Below are 19,537 nucleotides of genomic sequence, written 5' to 3'. Positions count from 1 at the left end.
TATGAAGATTTTTCTGTTAAAAAATGTGCATGCTTGACAAATAAAAACAAATAAACATAAGGAATTATGTACACACACACACCCCCCCACACACACACACTCTGGTCAGATGAATGAGAGGAGAGAGGTATTAGTTAATTCAAATATTTTCTTTTGACACTCTCACATTTTGAGGAATCTTAGCTTATTTCCTCAAAGAGACTGCAATGTTTTAGTGATAAGAACCTGGAGTTTTTGTTATTGTTACCAGTTGAACTTCAAGTTCTTTCATATTATCCTGTGCAGCTATAGCATCATTTGCTTTGGCTGCTGTCACAGTTATACCTGTATCAATTTCAAAATGGCCAAGTTCATATGCCACTATATGGAGTATCTTTATTAGTATTATCTTTGCAACACAAGCTTTTTTTTTTTTAAATATTTATTTATTTATTTATTTATTTATTTATACAAGCACTGGGTACAGTCAGAAGCGCGGGAGGGTGAGAGAATTTACCAGAGCCAGAGCGGAGAACAGAACAGGCAGACCGACGAAATACACTGCTGAGGGAAGCAGCGGGCATGGCAGGAGAGGTCTGCGTGCCATGTGGGGCCCTTGCCGATGGCCAGGGATTGAACCAGTGCTACAGAGGCTGCAGGCAGCTTCACAGCTCAGTGCTCAACCGCTGCGCCACCAGGGAGGCCCTGCAACACAGGCTTTGCTTTATCGAGTATAAGTTCTCTCCTCTTGGGGATAATGGAGAGAGTAAAGATGTTCTCTAAACAAATGATCTTTTGTTCAATTAGAATTTTTGATGCAGCATGAAACACTCTTGGAATATCTCAAGATATAAATGATTCAGCTTTCAGACTTCTTAAAATACAAAAATAACAGTATTACTTTAAAAAAAAAAAAAACAGTATTTTGGTACTTAAAAATAGCATAGTATACCAGAATACCCAAAAAATTTTTTTACTGCAATCATTAACCTAGTTGCTAGGAAACTTATGAACAAGCCCAAAGCTTGGGTATAGGTAGGTAAAACGGTACTTTTTCAAGCCAAATAAGAAAAATCAGAATTCATTTTAGCAGCCACGGGTAATAAAGAATACAAGTTGATGATCCTCAATTGTATTTAGGAGTTTGTATTTCTTTAAAACATGCTTTAATTGCATCGTCTGCTGAGTAAGTATGCAAATACTAAGCATTAGAAATAATTAGACATGCTTGCTGTTCTTCTAGATATTCTCTTTATTTTCAAACAGTGCATTGATATTTTTGTTTCCTGTGGTTAAATAGAGACTCTGTGGCTGGGCCTATGCCCACAGCAAAGACACCAGATATGTAGGAACAACAACCTGAACAGCAGGTGCTGGCCCCACCAACCTGACCAGTAACACACAAGCAGAAGGGGTCAGAGCTTGACAAACACACAAGCAGAAGGGGTCAGAGCTTGACAAACAGGGAAAAGTTGAAATATTCATCAGACTTTGACTTATTGCTGAGTGAGCTCCTATTGGGCTATACCCTCCCCCGCATAAAAAAACACCTATATAAAAAGAGCAACTCAGGGGCCTCCCCTGGTGGCGCATTGGTTGAGCGCTGGGCTGCAAAGCTGCCCGCAGCCTCTGCAGCACCAGTTCGATCCCTGGCCACTAGCAAGGGTCCCATATGGTGCGACAGACCTCTCCTGCCGCACCCACTGCTCCCCTCAGCAGTGTATTTCGTCAGTCTGCCTGTTCTGTTCCCCGCTCTGGCTCTGGTGAATTCTCTCACTCTCCTGCGCGTCTGACTGTACCCAGTGCTTGTATAAATAAATAAATAAATCTTTTTTTAAAAAAAAAGAGCAACTCAGGACAGAGGATGGAGGATTCAACTACAGGAAGTCACTGGAAATTCAACCAAAGCAGATTGATGCTAGAGAGGAGATGTCCTTTGGAAGAAAAGAATTGCAAGAATTTAGCCTGACATTTTATGCCTTTTAGCTTGAGATTAGGCCCGTGTATAGACAACTAAAACATTGATAGAAAACACAATCTTTCTGCCCTGAACAATCAGGAAATTGCAGTCTAGATAAGGTAAAAGTAAATAACTGAACAAGATATTAGCTGCCACTCAAAAGAGCAGATTTTATAGTTTTAGTTCAACCAAGTTAATTACCTGCTATTTAAAAGTCAGCAGTCTATAAGAATCTAAAGCCTGACCAGTGTAGTAGTCACAAGTCCAAAATGCCTCATCTTTAAATGAAATAGGAAATTGTAACCCACTCTCAAGAACTATCATAGCTGCTCAAAGATGTAAAGGAAAATATGCTCACAATGAATAAAAAGATATTTCTTCTAGAAACATCCAGAGGAAAATTAAAGTAAAAAAGGAACCAAAAAATACAATATATGAACTAAAAACATTTATTGTATATGTTTGACAGCATAGTAGAAATGATTGAGAAAAGAATTATTTAACATCGAGATAGATTAACAATCTGAAGAACAGAGAAAAAAGATTTTTTAAAATATGAACAGAATCTTCAAATTTTTCAGAACAATACTAAGAAGTCAAGTAGGTCATTCAAACAGCAGAGGGAAAAAGAACCTGAAGCCAAGAAAATGGATCTCACAGTCACATGCGCTTGGTGCGAGAAAGTTAGTCATGGTCCTGTGGAGAGAAGAGCCCAAATTCAAGAAATATTAGGAAAAGGAAAACATTATGCTGGTAATTAGTTGAACAAAGGCTTACAAAAGAAAGAGAAATCTCAAAAGTGATCTAGAGTTTTGAAACTATGAATTAAAATGAACAATGAATTGTATACTTAAAAAAAATAGCAAACTCAAAAGACAAGTCAGAAACCAAGAGAATATACATGCAACTATATTCCAGCTAATAATATATTACAGGTATATTAAAGGAAGATAAAGGACCAATCTACATGCTATGTAAGGAACTCTTAAAAATAGAAAGTGGGTGGGGTAGGAGACCAAAAATCCATTAGAAAAATTGTCAAGTGACATGAACAACTAACAGAAATTAAATAAATATGATGCTATATTTACACAGGTAAGATGTTCAGCTTTATACCAAAAGACCCAGCAATTCCACTCCTAGGGATCTACCCAAAGGACACAAAAACATTCATTCAAAAGAACACCTGTACCCCTATGTTCATTGCAGCACTATTTCTAATAGGTAAAACCTGGAAACAATCCAAATACCCCAAAATAGATGACTGGATCAAGAAGATGTGGTACATATACACCATGGAATATTGTTCAGCAATCAAAAAAGATAAACTCATGCCTCTCACAGCAACATGGATGGAGCTAGAAGGAATTATGCTCAGTGAAATAAGCCCAAAGGAAAAAGAAAAATATTGGATGGTTTCACTTATAGCAGGAATATAGGGGAACCCAATAAGACATCAGTGTAAAAAAATAATAATAGTACAAAACACAACAAAGCAAAAATGGACAATTACAAATCAGAGACATACTGCAGGGGAGGAAGAGGGAGAGGGATTAGGGGAAGAGAGGGAGAAGCACAGGGGACTGAGGTGATGGTGCACAGGTGCATTGGTGAAGGAAATTCTGTGGGGACTACACCTGAGGGGGTGGGGGAAGCAAATATTGTTTAAAAATGAACAATGATGTAAAAAAATTTTCAAAAGTTAATAAAAAAAGATGTTCAGTTTTATTCCTCATAAGAGAAAAAGTGAATTAAAAGTGCCCTGAGATATCATTTCTCCCCTATTAAATTTGCAACCTTAAAAACTTAACACCAAATTCTACTGTGGAGAAATGGGCACTTCATACACTGCTGGTAGGAGTGCATCATGGTACAGCCTCCAGGCAGGAAATTTGGCAAACCTTAGCAAAATTACCCAATCAGTTATTCTTTTACCTACCAATCTCACTTCTAGGAAATTATCCTAAGGACAGTGCCATGAATAAGAAAAAGAGTAGGATATTCATTGCCACATTATGAGTAACAGCAAAATATGGGAAACAATCTAAATGGCCTTCCATGGGAGAGCGAATGAATAAAATACTGTATCACCACACAGTGGATACCAAGAGTTGTGAAAAAGAAGAAAAAGAAAATGAAGGAGCTCTCTATGAGCTGATATGAAGTGATCCCAAGATATATCATTGCCTATATCTACGTAAGTGTAGATCTATGAAGTAATATCACTTCACTTTCTCCAAGGGCAAAAAAAAGTAAGGTGCATAACAGTAGAGTGTGTGTGTGTGTCTGTGTGTGTGTATGTAGTGGTAGGTTTTTTGATTGTTTGTTTTTGTTTTGCAAGATGAAACATAGGAAGAATAAACCAAAAAGAAATGAAAATTACTACTATCATGTATAGATGAGAATGAAGTGAAATGGGTAGAGATGGGAGATTTCTCTGAGGATCTGTTTATGTAGTTTTGCTTTTGAACTAAATCAAAAGAGATGGAAATAAGCAGCTCTGAAAATTGGACAGGAGCAGAAACAAATTAACTGTACTGCAAATAAGCAATATAATCCACAGAAAAACAACCAATTCAAGTAACTTCTAGACACATATTCTAACTGGATACCTTGGTACAAAAGGAACTGCAGGGAAATCCGGAACTGGACCTAATAGGTTTGTTATTTGTAGTTGTCATGAAAGTATTTTGAGTCTGATGGAGTCAATGAGTAAATAGGTTGGCTTTTTGGAAATAAGCATTCAACTCTGGAATAATAAAGATATAAATATGGAAATGAGGAGGATGAGGAAGAATTGGGGATATCAATGTAATCACATAATGTTAATATACACAAATCCTAATTCTGCTCAAAAGATGAATAAGCGATAAGACTCCAGTATCATGAAAACTCACCCAGCACACAGATTTTGGTTTCTAAACACTATGCACCACTAAAAGAAGAAATGATTGACTCCATTTGGGGGGGGGCAACATCTGGCGTTGGGAAGTAAGGAAGTGCTGACAATTGAGGGAGGTGTGTCACAGGTCAAAACAGCAGCTGGGGGCCTCCCTGGTGGCGCAGCGGTTAAGCGCTGGGTTGCAAAGCTGCCGGCGACCTCTGCGGCGCCGGTTCGATCCCCGGCTGCTCCCCAGCCACCGGAGGAGGGTCCCACATGGCGCGCAGACCTCTCCTGCCGCCCGCTGCTCCCCTCAGCAGTGTACTTCGGTCCTTCTGCCTGCTCTGCTCCCTGCTCTGGCTCTGGTGAATTCTCTCACCCTCCCGCGCTTCTGACTGTACCCAGTGCATGTATAAACAAAACGAACGAACAAACAAACAAATAAATAAATAAAAACATGCCTCTATAAAAAAAAAAAAAAAAAAAAAACAGCAGCTGGAAGGTACTGCCGCTGGCAAATCTTGGGGTACTGGGAGAATCCATAAGACCATATTGATGTAAAATATACGGAATCTACAAGGGAGGGTGGGGATGGAGGGGTGACATATTTACCCAGGAATATCAGCCAGTAAATGTAGAATACATGAATGAGAACTAGAAGATCATACCTACCAGTGCAGAAGATTCAGACAAGGAGCATCAAGGAGTAGGTGCTAAAACCATTGGGGAAAGGCCCTTAGGAACAGAATAGTCACGTGGCCTCAGTGGTTAATTAGCAAGGGACAGCAGTCCCTTTACAGTGGAGAAATCTAACAGACACCATGTTAAGCAAGAGATCACATGTGGCATTATCAACAAGGGGATAATGACTGACGTCATGGGCCTCCTGGTAGGTTGCAGCGGGGTGGAAAAGACATTCCCTGTGTATTGCACTTGCCAAAAGATTTAGCCTAACTTTAATCAGAAGGAAATAATCTGGCAACTCCAAGCTATTGGGCATTCTAGAAGACAATGGACTTGTTCTCCATTTAAAGTGCCAATATCATGTGAAATAGAAAAACATTCTAGATTGAAGGCCCCAGGGGACATGACAACTAAATGCAGTGTGTGACCCTTGATTGAATCCTGGATCAAGGAAAGGGCGGGTGGGTGGGGAGGGGACCTACTGTTTCACAGAATGATAATGGGATAATTGGGAACATTTTAAATATCAAGTTTGTACTAGATAAAATTATGATATCATTTATTGTGTTTTTTTAGCATAATGATGAATTGCAGACTGAAGGGTTTGGAAGGGAAGGGTCAAAGCATCTGCCATCCACTTTCAAAGAGTTTAGGGGAAAATAAAAAAAGTGGCAAGAGCATCAAATGCCCACCACTGGTGAGCCTCAGCGAAGGGTGTTGGGATGGTTATCATACTGTTCTTTTACTTGCTCTATAGATTTTAAATGTTTCCAAATAAAATTTGGGGGAAATGATGAATTGGGCACAGAAACCGAATTCTACATGTGGGTGAAGGAGCCCTCTTTCATGGAAAGGTGTGAGCACAGATAGAATAACCGCAGGTAAGTTACTAATAGTTCTGCCGTGAAAAATTGGTTACTCAGCAACATCAGTGGAAAATACCCTGTTCATTTATTTGGGGACTGGAAAACAGGAAAGAAAGTAATTTGTTACCAAGTGATGCAGATGAATGAAACTGTATTTGTCCCTTCCCAGATAGAAAGTGAAAAATTAGGTCCTTCTAATGTTTGATTTCTATGAAACCACTTGGCAGAATTTTCTTTTTAAAAAGGTATTTATTTATTTTTGTGTAGAAGAACTGGAGCCAGAGATATGGGGGGTGAGAGGATTCACCAGAGACAGAGTTGTGAGCAGAACAGGCAGATTTACTGAAATACACTGCTGAGGGGAGCAGCAGGTGAGACAGGAGGTCTGCTGTGCTGCCACAGGTCTGCTGTGGCTTAGATCCCTGGATGGGGACCGAACTCAGGCCATAGTGGTGATAGCGCTGAGACTTAACCCCAAGGCCACCAGGGAGGCCCCTGGCCACTTGGCAGAACTTTCAAGACCTGTGTCTGTGATTATCTGCACTCATCCTGGTTCTTGAAACGTACACAGCATGCCCCAAACTTGCCAGAGAGGGTACATAAATGCTTTCTGTGTCTTTAAGGTATGCTTGAAGACCAAGGTACAGAATAAAGTAGCTCTGGTGCATAAAGATAAGCTTGTGTACACAATATTTCTGGCAGGAACTGGAAGAAACTGTAACTGTTTTTATTTCCTAGGGAAAAAATCCAAGTTGTTAAGATATCAGGCTTACCTTTTATCTTTTTATTCTGTTTGAATTTTTTCCATGGGAATGTAGTGACTATTTCAATTTTTTTTTTTTTAATTAATGGTGAGGAATGGATGATGAGCTGATGAGTGGAGAGTTGGGTGGATGGAGGGTGGCTGTGTGTTATATGGGGGGGTAGATGGATGGATGGAAGGATGGCTGGGTAGGTGGATGAGAAGGTGGGTGGTTGGGTAGCTAGATGCATGTATACGTGGGTGGTGGATGAATGGATGATGGATGGATGGAGAGAGGGTAGAGAGGTGGGTGGGCGGGTGTGTGATGGATCAGCAGGTGATTGGGCGCACAGAAAAATGGGTTTATGCAAAATAACTCCCATTCCACAGCGTCCCTCTCTGCATCTCCCAGTTACAAGGATGGGCTGCTCCCAGGTTAATGGCTCTGACTTGAGAATTATTGGCTCTGTGTCTTGTTGGGGTCTTTAGCTATGAGACCCCACTTTCCTCAGCTCTGCTGGGGGCATCCCTCACCCCCTTTAACCCTGAGACACTATCCTCCAGCTCACTGCCGCTGCAATCCCAGGCAAGGGGACTTCATCTGTCAAAGCCTAATACCTGTCCACTTTATCTGCCAGGACAGAACAGAATTGCAGGAGATCTCCTGGCTTGGAATTGCTCCACTTCTGGCACAGAGAAGAATCCTATTCACACCCCTGGGAAGCCCTCTGATGAGTTGCCAAAGCCCAGGCCTCCCTGGGGACTGCCTGGTGACACCTTTTTCTCCATCTCTTTGGCAATGTGCTTTGTGTGGCTATTTCTCGCATGTGGCACAGCCCCCGCAGCTGGTCTCTCTGCCCTGTGTGGGCAGTGCTTCTGGCCGCTTTCATTTCCATCAAAGGACTGTGACACCTTCTCCCTTCTGCTGCTTCCTGATATGGTCAGGGTTGTGGAAATAAAGAAACAGTGACCCCGGGCAGATACTGCCACTTTGAGGGCGGGGCCGCTCCTTGAGCCAGCCTCTGCTGCCTTCACAGGCAGATCCTCACCTACTCGCAGCATCTGGCTCCTTCCACCATCACCAATTTGCTGCCTCTGCAGTCACAAAAGCAGGGGAGTGATTCAGGTTCAGATTTATTCAAGAGCAGCTACACACACACACACACACACACACACATACACGTATACACATATATACTCCTGAAATTGCATCTATGCAGGAGGTGGGAGTATCACCTTTTGGGCAGCAATTTAAAAAATGTTGGAATCTTATGCTGAATTTTGCCAGAAACTACAGCATTAAGAATTTTCCAGCACAAGAAAGGAAAAACACTTTATAACTCTGGACATAAGCAGAAAGGCTCAGTAACATTGATTTTTTCCAGAAAGTCCATAACCTGCAAAAGTTAAGTAAATGTGAATGCTGGATGCAGAGTAAATGACTGTTGAAAGGTATTATTGGATTCCTACATTCACAGCAAACTATCTTGGGGATTATGATAGAGAAATGTTTTGTAAACCCAATAAGGAGGGGGAAATATTGTTAACCAGAAAGCCACACTATATTTCATAGTAATTTTCCTCTAAGGATGATGAACTGCTGAGAAATAATTAGGTATAATAATCATATTATTTATGTCCTACTTCTGTGTCAAGACCCACTGCAGAACTGATGAATCTTAGGCTATTTTTAAACTTAAATTTTTTTTCACTCAGTATGACTATTGTCTTTACTGTTTCACTACCTGCAGTACAGGTGCAACTATGGCGTGCCAGGTGATTTTTAAGTAGCACACAAATGACTGTTTTGCTTTAATTTAATCATATTAGGGAGCTTCTTATTGTACTACATTTGGGTTATTTTTTGTGTGTGCTAAGTGATATTGGTTTTCCATTTACCATAGTGATCTAGACTTTCTTTTTAAAGAAAAATTGTAATTCAGTAATGGTGCAGGTATTGTGCAATGGCAATCACGTGGTAAATAGATGTGACAAAGATGAACACAGAAGGCAGAAAACTAGGGTTTGCAAAATTCCCAAAGGGGAATTTTGATGGGGTCTGCTTCCCTCTCCTTGTATTTTTTTTTTCAATAATTTCTTATCATTTCCAGTATCTTATAATGGCAGATTCCAATACATATTTTGAGTAATTGAGTGAATAATCAAACAGAAAAATCTTACTCTAAGACCCACAATATCCTCCCTCATTAATTCAGCTCTTAGTGACAGTGGCAACTACACTTGCTGTACATTGGATATTTATTATATTTTAGGCACTCAGACATGTTATATATATATATATATATATACACACACACACACACATATATATATATAGTCTCATTAAATCCCTACAGCAACTTTATGCAATATTTATTCTTCCCATTTCACACAGGAGTAAGACAGAAAGAGGTTAAGTCACTTGCCTGAGTGCACCAAGTTTGTTCCAAACTCTAAGAATCCTTGTGGTTTTTTAAACAAGAGAACTGGAGGTGGCTAGGGAATGGGGTTCCTATGTTTAAGTCACCTCAGCGTAGCTTGTTCCACTTGCCCATGAGGCTGTCTGAAAAAGCTCCTCTCCCCACCTAACATGGATCAATGTCTGTGGCCCAAATGCTGCACCAGATATGAGCAGCACAGCTCACCTGTGTGAGGATAAGTCTGGGCTGGGAATGATACATCACAGCTTTTTATCTGCAGTAATGTAGTTATTCCATGTAGTAATAATGTAGCTAGTGCATGTGGTTAATAAATGTTGTACATGTATATTGGTTTGGGGGCCTGCAAACTATAACTGATCCCAACTACCCACTACAAGGGACAAAGGCCCTGGACAGGCCAGGCCTGGCTCACCAGCCTCCAGGTGAGGTCACGGTGTGGACTCCAGAGTCAGCTGCAGCCAGCAAGGCAGGGAAGGTAGGCTTGGGGGCAACTTACCTGGGTTCAGTTTCTGCCTCTGCCTCTCAATAGCTGAGGCCTTGGGCCATTACCTAAGTGCCTCCCTTCAATTTCCTCATTTGAATAAGAATGCTAATGGGATCCCCTCCAGAGGCTACTGTGAGCAATATCAGGTGAGGTGTAAATCGCACAGCACCAGGCCTGTGCTCAGTAATTGATAACACTTAGTGGCCTCCCTGGAGCTGCCAGGTACCATACAATTCACAGATACAATTTCACACTCTCATTTTTCCAAAGGCTGAGATGAAATTCCAATTATCCTCATTTTCCATGAAACATCTGAGACCAAGTAGGTTAAACGACCCACCCACGTCCTCACAGCTAAGTGAGTGCGGAAACCAGGCTGAGAGCAAGGCATCTACCCTCTGGGGCACCACTCTGGGCCCTTCCCCTTCCAACAGCTCCCAGTCCCCAAAAGCTAAGAGCTGGATGGGGCTGGTGGGTGTAGACCAGAGCCGCTCTGGAAGGGCAGCAGGCACCAGAGGTCACTGACAGGCGGAGGTGTCTCTTTGCTATGACTGTGGCAGATGTGACTTGGCCAAGGAAGTGCTTCTCCCAACCCTGGCCAAACTCCAACGACCCACAATAGAATTTTGGGTTATTTTCCACCAACTGCTCATGCTCACCAGTCAGCTCGGCGGCTGCCTGTATAAAGGGACATGTTCTCAGCTCCAGCTTTCCAGGGCCCTAAGATTAATGTTCACAAGCACCAGCAAGGTGCCCAGCGTGGTGCTGGGCATCAGAGGAAATGGTGGGCAGTGGCTGGGAAAGCAAGAAATAGGAGACTTTTTGTCAATGGTTCAAGGGGTCATCATCTCCCTAAAAATTCTACTACATCCATTCTTTCATTCAGTTCAGTTAATAAACATAACATTGAACAATTCATAAGAAATGCAAATGGGGCCTCCCTGGCAGAGCAGCGGGTTGAGCGCCATGCTGTGGAGCTGCCCGCAGCCTCTGCAGCATGGGTTTGATCCTGGCCACCGGCGAGGGTCTCACATGGCACAGCAGACCTCTCCTGCCATGCCCGCTGCTCCCCTCAGCAGTGTATTTCATCAGTCTGCCTGTTCTACTCCCCGCTCTGTCTCTGGTTTATCCTCTCACTCTCCTGTGCATCTGGCCTGTACACCTCCTGTGCATCTTGTATAAATAAATAAATCTTAAAAAAAAAAAGATATGCAAATGTCTATTAACCAATCAAAAAGATACTCGATCTTACTCAGAATGAGAAAAGTACCAATGAAAACTACACTGATAAAACTTTCCCTGACAGACTGAACTCCAAAGATTTGAAAACCTACTTCTTGGACAAGTTTTGGGAAAAACCAGCTTCTCTTATATTGCAGGTGGTGACCCAAAATGCTATGATATCTGTGAAGGGCACAGGTAAATGTCTTCAAAGTTACATGCGTGGGGCCTCCCCTAGTGGCGCAGGCAGTTGAGCGCCATGCTGTGAAGCTGTCCTCAGCCTCTGCGGTGCAGGTTCGATCCCGGCCGGCTGGCGAGGGTCCCACATGGTGCAGCAGACCTCTCCTGTTGAGCCCGCTGCTCCCCTCAGCATTGTATTTTGTCAGTCTGTCTGTTCTGTTCCCCGCTCTGTCTCTGGTGAATCCTCTCACCCTCCCGTGCATCTGGCCTGTACCCTGGTTCTTGTATAAATAAATAAATCTTTAAAAAAAAAATTACATGCATGTTTACACTTGGATGCAGCAATTCCACTTCTAGGAATCTACCCCAAAGGTACAGTAGCAAAAATACAGAAAGATCCATGCACTACAGCATTATTCGCAGGAGCTATACTAGAAGCAAACCATCAACGGAGACTGATAGATTAACTAGGCACTTCCATACAACCGAATGCTTTACTGCTGTAAAAAGAAAGGGGTGCTCTCTCTACACCCAACTACAGACCCATGTCTAGAATACACAGTTAAGGGAAAGAAGCAGAGAAGAGCATGCGTAGAACACTGTTAATCTAAGAAGATGACACAAATATATGTGCATTTGGTTATATATTTATAGAGTAGATGATACAGATAGAGCAAGTCTTCAAATAGCATCATTCTGTTCAATGTGGTTTGGTTATTGACATTGATGAGGAAAAAAAGAAATCCTAGATGTTGAAGGAAATGTTACTTGAGGTCCTGGTTTTGTTCGACATCCAAGAACCTTATTCACAATGTCGAGTGAGTACTTAGTGCATTTGATTATGTTTTTACAAGATGGAAGGATAAGACATAAATGTATTTTAAAGATTATAGGGGGAGGCTGAAAGGGGGTGGAGGTAGCAGGAATAAATGCTGAGCCTAGTTTGAGGGACAGTATGCATTTCCAGTGGCTGCTCTAACAACCTACCATTGACAGGCGGAGGTAGCTGTGATACAGATTTAGAAGCTCATAGTGATACAGATTTATTCTCTTACAGTTCTGGAAATCAAAAGTCCAAAATGGGTCTCACTGGCCTAAGGACCAGGTATAATGCTGTTTGTTCTAGAACTCTAAAAGAGATTCTTTCCTAGATTTTGCCCCCTGCTAGAGGCTGCCTGCAGTGGTTGGCTTGAGGCTCGAGTATAGTGTCTCCTCTCCTCCCGTCCCTCTGCTTCCTTTGTCATGTTTTCTCTCTGCCCCTGAAAGGCCTGCTTCCCTCTTCTCTGATTACATTACACCCTGGACTATCAAAGATAATCTCCCCATTTCAAAATCCTTAATCCCTTCTGCAAAACTCCTCTGTCAAATAAAATAACATGTTCACAGGTCCCAGGAGTTAGAATGTGGATTTAGGGGTGGAGGAAGAAGGAGGGGCTGTTCCACCATGGGAAATATACCATATCTTACAAATTTATAAACAAAGTGACATTTTAAAAAGCCAGTCCTTGAAAAAGGAACACAACGTGTAACAAAGAACCTGTGTATGGAGCTGGTGACAACCTCATACAAAGAAAATGTGCCAAGTGACTTAAAATGCACTTTCCACTCAAGTTATTCTAAGCACAAAAGACTGCAAGTAAATCTTAAGCTATTCTCAGGAATCATATCATCGACAGTAATGTTGATGTTGCTGTTCTGAGACTATTGTGTGTGTGATGGGATTAAAAGAAGAAGAGCAATTAGATTTCCGTTGATGAAAATGAGGTTTTTGGCACCACAGAAAGAAGACACAGTGAAATTGAATGAAGTTAGTGGAAACTCTGTAGTTTTGAATTTAAAGTAGGAAATCATAATCCAGTTTGTATATTTTTTAAATAGAGGTTTTCGAATTCAGTCCTCTGAGAACACCTAGAAACCAGAAATACCAGTGCCAGATTATGGTGTCACGATGGTGTTTCTTTTGAGCCCATTGGTGGGGAGACTCATACGACAATGGGGTGGCAGAAAGAACTGGAATCCTAGGCACTTACCACGTTGCTATCAAGAGAAGCTCAAAAGTGGGGTAGTGATTAGAGGAGGCAGGGAATATAGGCAGAAGCTTTCCTTTCACCCTTGCGGGGGAGACAGCCTTCTAATAAGATTGCTTATTCTCGATACATTTAACAAATGTATTGGGTTTGGGGGATTTTCCCTGCATAGCAGCTATTCTGCAGCCAGGAAAAAATGAATCTCTCCAATCACATCTCTGGATATGTTGCTTAATGCTTAAAATGCTCTGGATACATTACTTAGTTCTTAATACTTAAGGCATGAACATGCAAAGTGTTAAATAGGAAAATAAATTAGCCACTAAGAAGTACTCTGTCATAATCACCTTTTTAAAGGAGATTTTTGAAAATGCCTTATTCATGTATTTACTTTCATGAATACCATCTCCTTTTCTCAAGCTCCTTCTAGAATGTAGGTTTAGTATGCACAGAGACAGGTCTGTCTTGTTCAATTTTATATATTCAGGGTCTGGTACATAGTGGATGATCTGGATGGATTGGTGGGTGGATGGGTGAATGGATGGATGGATGGATGGATGGATGGATGGATGGATGGATGGATGGATGGATGAGTGGATGTGTAGGAGAGTGGGTGGTGGATAGATGGGAAGGTAGGTAGATAAATATATTTAATGACAATAATTTACCCTCCAAAGAAAAACCCAGGGGTTGTTTCTTGCAAAATTTTCAACCTACACCCAAAATCAGTAGATCTCAACTGGGCACAGTATGCTTTTATGCCCCAGGGGATTTTTATCTTTTTTTTTTAATTGGAGTCATTTTTGTTAGCTACAACTTCTAGGGAGGTGCTACTGGCTTCTGGGGAGTGGGGGACAGGGGGGCTGCTAAATGTATAGGACGGGTCCCTAATTAAGAATTAGCCTGCCCAGATATCACTAGTGCCCAGGTTGAGCAACACGGGGTATTCACTGGAAAAAACCTTCACCCATCACAGTACAAGTCCCTCACTTTATTAATGGGTACGCTGAGGTCCCGAAAATAAAGCAATTTGTCCAAAGATATGGAGTAAGAAGCGGCAGGCTGAAGCTAATACTCAAGTTTCCTTTGTCCAGCGTAGAGTTCAGGCCACTATCCTGGAAAGGAGACTAGATTCAAAACAGCCAAAAAGAGGGCCTCTTTTCCACCCACAATCATAAACATGATTCTTGACTCCTTGTCAAAGCTGGAGAATGACAGCAGGCCCTGGTGACTGGCTGAGAACTGCCTCTGAGCTCAGCTTGGTACAATGCGCTGTGCTCTGCACATGAATGACAAATCCCAGCAATTAGCACACCGTGCCCACCAGCCGACTGCATGCTGGGCTAGGGGCCCAGACTGCCACAGAGATATGCCCTCTGCAGCTCACTGCCTTGGCAACCACAGGCAATGTTCTCTACCCTCCCTGGAGCTGAGGCCACAGGCTCTGGCCAAGGGCTGTTGCCTACTGGTATAGAATAGAAATAAGTCCCCAAACAAAGGGGTACCTGCAGTTTTCCCCACACATCCAGCCAACCCTGCCATCCTCCCTCACCCTGGGAGAGGTGCTCCCTTTGGCTAGAGCAAGGGAGGGGGGAGGGAGGAGCACTGATGGCCTCTTGAAGGATTTATTACGCTGGACTCAAGACCTTGCTTAGAGGCCCCAGCAAATGATGGGGTCTTGCATATTGATGGCCACAGAGCTGCTACCCACACCTGGGATCTTCAGGATTTTGTGGCTATTTCTATCAGAAGCCAATTCAAGTGCATTGGTTGGGCTGAAAACGTCTCTCATTGCCAGGTTCTCGCAGTGACCAGGAACCCATGTTGCATCCAGACTTAGAATTTGAGTCAACAAGTAAAACTGAGCTAAAAGCAGCCAAGTTTATCCAAGACTCTCCTGCTTGCAAAGCACTTCCACATCCCGAGCCTCACCGAGTCTTTACAACCAGCCAGACGGGGATGCAGAACAGGGACTTTCACGCGCATTGCCCAGATGGGACGGGCTCCAGGGCATGGTGACTGGGCAACAGCAGGCCCTGGGAAGCAGGACACTGACATCCAAGTGCAGGTCCTGTGACTCGCCGCCTCCTGCCACCACTCACACACTCGTGGGAGTGCTGGTGACCCGATCAAAGTCCAGTCTACTGGGTCGCTCCTTACCCACTGTGATGGCCCCCAAACTCTTTCAAAAAAATTGTATGGCGGGCCTCCCTGGTGGCTCAGCACTACGAAGCTATTGGCAGCCACTGCAGCACGAGTTTGATCCCCGGCCAGGTTGCTGACCCACATGGCGCAGCAGACCTCTCCTGTCTCTCCTGCTGCTCCCCTCTGCAGTGTATTTCGGTAGATCTGTTCTGTTCCCCACTGTCTCTGGTGGATCCTCTCACCCTCCACACTTCTGGCCTACACCCAGTTCTTGTATGCATAAGTAAATAAATCTTTAAAACAAACAAACAAACCTAAGGCTCCAAACAAGAGTTGGAAGGTCCTGTCCCCTCCAAATGACTCTCCACGGTTCTCTGTGCCCTTGAAGGTGGACTTAACTGCTCCCACCTTCTGAACGGGCCTGGCCAATGGGATCTGCCACAAGATCAGAGGGGGCAGGGAGTGTGGGTGTATCTGCCTGGACGACCCCCCCCCCCCGCTCTCTGAGGACAGGTCTCTCCATCTCCATGATGTTACCCTCCGGGTTCCAGTAATTGCTCCCTCCTCTCAGTCTTTCTGACCTAAATGCAGTAAAAGCAATCAAGATATCCAGTATGTTAAAGGATGATAAAAGCTAAGGAGAAAGGGGAAACAACATGGAGGATGGAGAAGCGTAAGAATGGAGCTGGGGCTGTCGCCATTTTAAATAGGGTGATCAGGAAATACTTGACCGTGAAGGTGACATTTGAGCAGAGACCTGAAGACAATGAATGGTCAATTCATGCAGCTACCTTGAGGAGGAACTTTCCAGATGTCTGGCGTGTTGGAGCAACAGCAAGAACGCCTGGAGCTGATACAGAAGAGGCATCCCAGGGCACAAGAGACCTGATGGACCCAGGTGATGGGCTGGATTTAGGGAAAGCAGGTGGGCCAGGAGCCAAGGAAATTAGGATGGGGGCGATGATTCCCACAGCAAATCCCTTTTGAGAAGAAAAAGAACACAAAGAGCACACGGCGTGAAGTGACTGGCGTGAGTTGAGACCTGCGTATCCCTGGCCCACACCAGCCTCAGCAACTGCCCACTGCTCTTAAATCCTCACCCACCTCAATTTTCCTGCCTTCGCTGATCAATACCCATGTTACGTACGTACATGCCCCCTGTTTGTTGCCTCCTTACACAGTAACAAGTAATCTGCATGAAGACCTTAACTGTCACTGTCAAAGCCAAGTCCCCAAGATCCAACAGAAGACTTGGCTCACAGACGGTGCTCAAAGAGTTTGCTTAAAGTTGCCATGTTCAGCGACTCCATTGATGACCTCCCACCAGTAGGACGGATATTATTGCCACCGATGGCTGACTTTTCTCATTTCCTCAAAGATTTCTCATTGTATGCCACAAAAGGAGAAAGGAAATGCAAGAGCTACAGCCTCACCACTGCGAGGGAGGCAGAGCTTTCAAGTCGTCAAGGCCACGAGTCAATGGAGTATGAGTCCTTATGCTTTTGTTGCCATCTCTGCCCGTCTCTCCCATGCAACACTCTACCCTTGTAAGTCAGAGGGACCTGCTTTGTGTGCAAGAAAAACAGAACTGTTTCAGCAGAATGAAAGAAGAAACCAATAAGATTCCTTTTGCCCCCGATTTCAAAAGTATGCTCTTGAAAATAAATGGGAGAACCCAAGGGGAACAAGCTTGAAGTGCAAGACATAGCAATGGTGTGGAAAGAGAAACTGTCAGACTCCATTCTGGGAGTAGCTAGAAGATACTAGAAGATTAAGGGGATCAGACTTGGGGGAACCAAGACTAGGGTTTGAGGCAGCATCAAATGTCCTAAAACCAAATCCCTCTGTAGCATCCCCCACCCCCCACCCCTGCCAATTATGAAACTGACTGAGCTGCCAGAGACAAACAAGGGCCTCCTACGGCAGCTGCAAAGGGTCTTCCAGAACTACCCAGCAGGGTGCACCCCCCCTCAAACTCCATGAGTGCTAACTAAGCAGCTTCTTCCTCCCAGGAAGCTTCTAAGTTCCACCTGCCCCACTCTCTTTGCATCCAGAAGTCTGGCAACAGAAGGGGTGGGATTCCAGCACCAGGACCCATCTGAGACTACACAGTCAACAGCCAAGCCCAGGGCGAAGGTTACAGGACCCTCACCTCTGTGAACCTCTAGTTCCTCTTCCGTAGAGAGGGTGATACTCAACCTCCTGAACAGCCCCCCTGAAAGTGCTCCCGTGCCTTTGCAAAGGAGGAGCACAAGGATGGGTGGGAGGAAGATGAAAGCCAGCAGGCTGCCCAGGAGCTTGAGGTGTCAAGGCTTCAGTCAGCATTCATTCAGCCACCCTGTCTTCCACCCTGCCAGTATAGATTGAGCATTTTCCCGTGTGCCACTGTACCTGTGGGAGACGTGGGGATAAGGCTGTGAGCAAGAAAGCACAGCATTCCCAGAGGCAGACACAGTGGTCACGGCTATCGGGAACGGAGGCTGACGCTGCCCGAGCTTCATAGATGCGGCAGAAGACACGAGTCTCCCAGGTCAGAGACTAAGGACAGGTTATTACTCACATGATAGCAGTGGTCAGAGTAACAACATTGGTGGGTTTTTCCACCAGCTCCCCAAGCCCCAGCCCCACAGGGCGGTGCAAAGATGGCCAAGGAGCTGCATTGCTGGGGAGGAACCTTGGGCTTGTGGATGGTAAAATCTTATGCGGATGGTAAAAAAATGTGTCACAAAAGCGGCCATCTGAAACCTCTCCAAGTGGACAGTCCTGTAGCTATAAGTATGCTCACATTATTGGGTAACAACTTTTCCATCTTATAAAATGGAAACTCTACACCTCTCTACAGCAGCCATTCCTATCTCCCCGGCCCCCAGCGCTGGCCTCCTCCATTCTGCTTTCTGTCTCTGCATTTAACCCCGGCCACCTCCCGTATGTGGAATCAAATGGTATTTGTCCTCTTGTGTCTGGTTTATTTCGCTTAGCATGAGGTCCTCGGGGTTTGTCTATGTCATCACATGTGGCAGAATTTCCTTCCTTTCTAAGTCTGAATAATATTCAGAAGATCAAATCTTTTATAATGGACAGTAAACATGCCTGCCCTTTGCTTTGGAAGGAAACACTATTTGCTAAGGCTATTTACTACTTGACCATCCTCTAAAATATAGTCTGAAAGTTTTTGTCTCTGCTTGCGAGCTGTGTAGAAACACAGGACACCCAGTAGAATTGTCTCCAAAGAATTATCTTTGAATCCCGAATGGTTCTTCCCTCCACCCATTGCTGATGCTGGGTCTGGACCAGCCACTAAACACAGGCTGGTCTGTGCCCGCCCAGAGTTCACAAGCAGTGTCCATGACCCCTGCAGACAGAAGGTTCCAGCACAGGGAGGCAGCACATCATTGCACCGACAATGTGGACTGTTTCACCAAGTTAGCGCCTAGAATTTACTAACAGATGAACACACATGTCCACAAAAGAGACGTGTACAAGAATGTTCACAGCAGCCTTATTCATAACTGGGATCAATCCAAATGTCCACCAACACTGAATGAAGGGACAAAATGTGGGGCGTCCATACAATTGTACACAATTCAGCAACAGAGAAGGATGGACGACGTGATCCTTGCAACAACGTGGAGGCTGGCCGTGCAACTTCATGTGAGCAACACAGAACGCATGCCCTGTTAATTCCGTTCCTATGAAGTTCCAACAGACACAAAGCCAGTCTTTATTGGGGCACACGGATGTTTCTGGAAGGGGGCTTGGTAGAGGGGAACACTAGGGAGCTGCTGGCTAATGGAAAGTTGTAGACCTTGACAGGTAGGTGAGTTATACAGGTGCATGCATTTGTCAAAACCCATCAAACCACACACTTAAGATCTGTACACTTCACTGCATGTAAATGTCATTATGCCGTAATTCTTTGATGTTGTT

The 19,537-nt window shown here is 43.9% G+C and overlaps 1 long non-coding RNA gene across 2 annotated transcripts in view; it reads right to left on the bottom strand.

The window, feature by feature from the left end:
• LOC119236563 (uncharacterized) overlaps positions 1-19,537 on the bottom strand; it is a 48,772-nt gene that overhangs the window by 22,913 nt on the left and 6,322 nt on the right. The window lies entirely within an intron of this gene.

Source organism: Talpa occidentalis, unplaced genomic scaffold (genome assembly GCF_014898055.3).
Source record: "Talpa occidentalis isolate TD23 unplaced genomic scaffold, MPIMG_talOcc4v2.1 talOcc4.10, whole genome shotgun sequence".
In the NCBI taxonomy this organism is placed as follows: Eukaryota; Metazoa; Chordata; class Mammalia; order Eulipotyphla; family Talpidae; genus Talpa; species Talpa occidentalis.
This window is presented reverse-complemented; position numbering and strand designations above follow the sequence as displayed.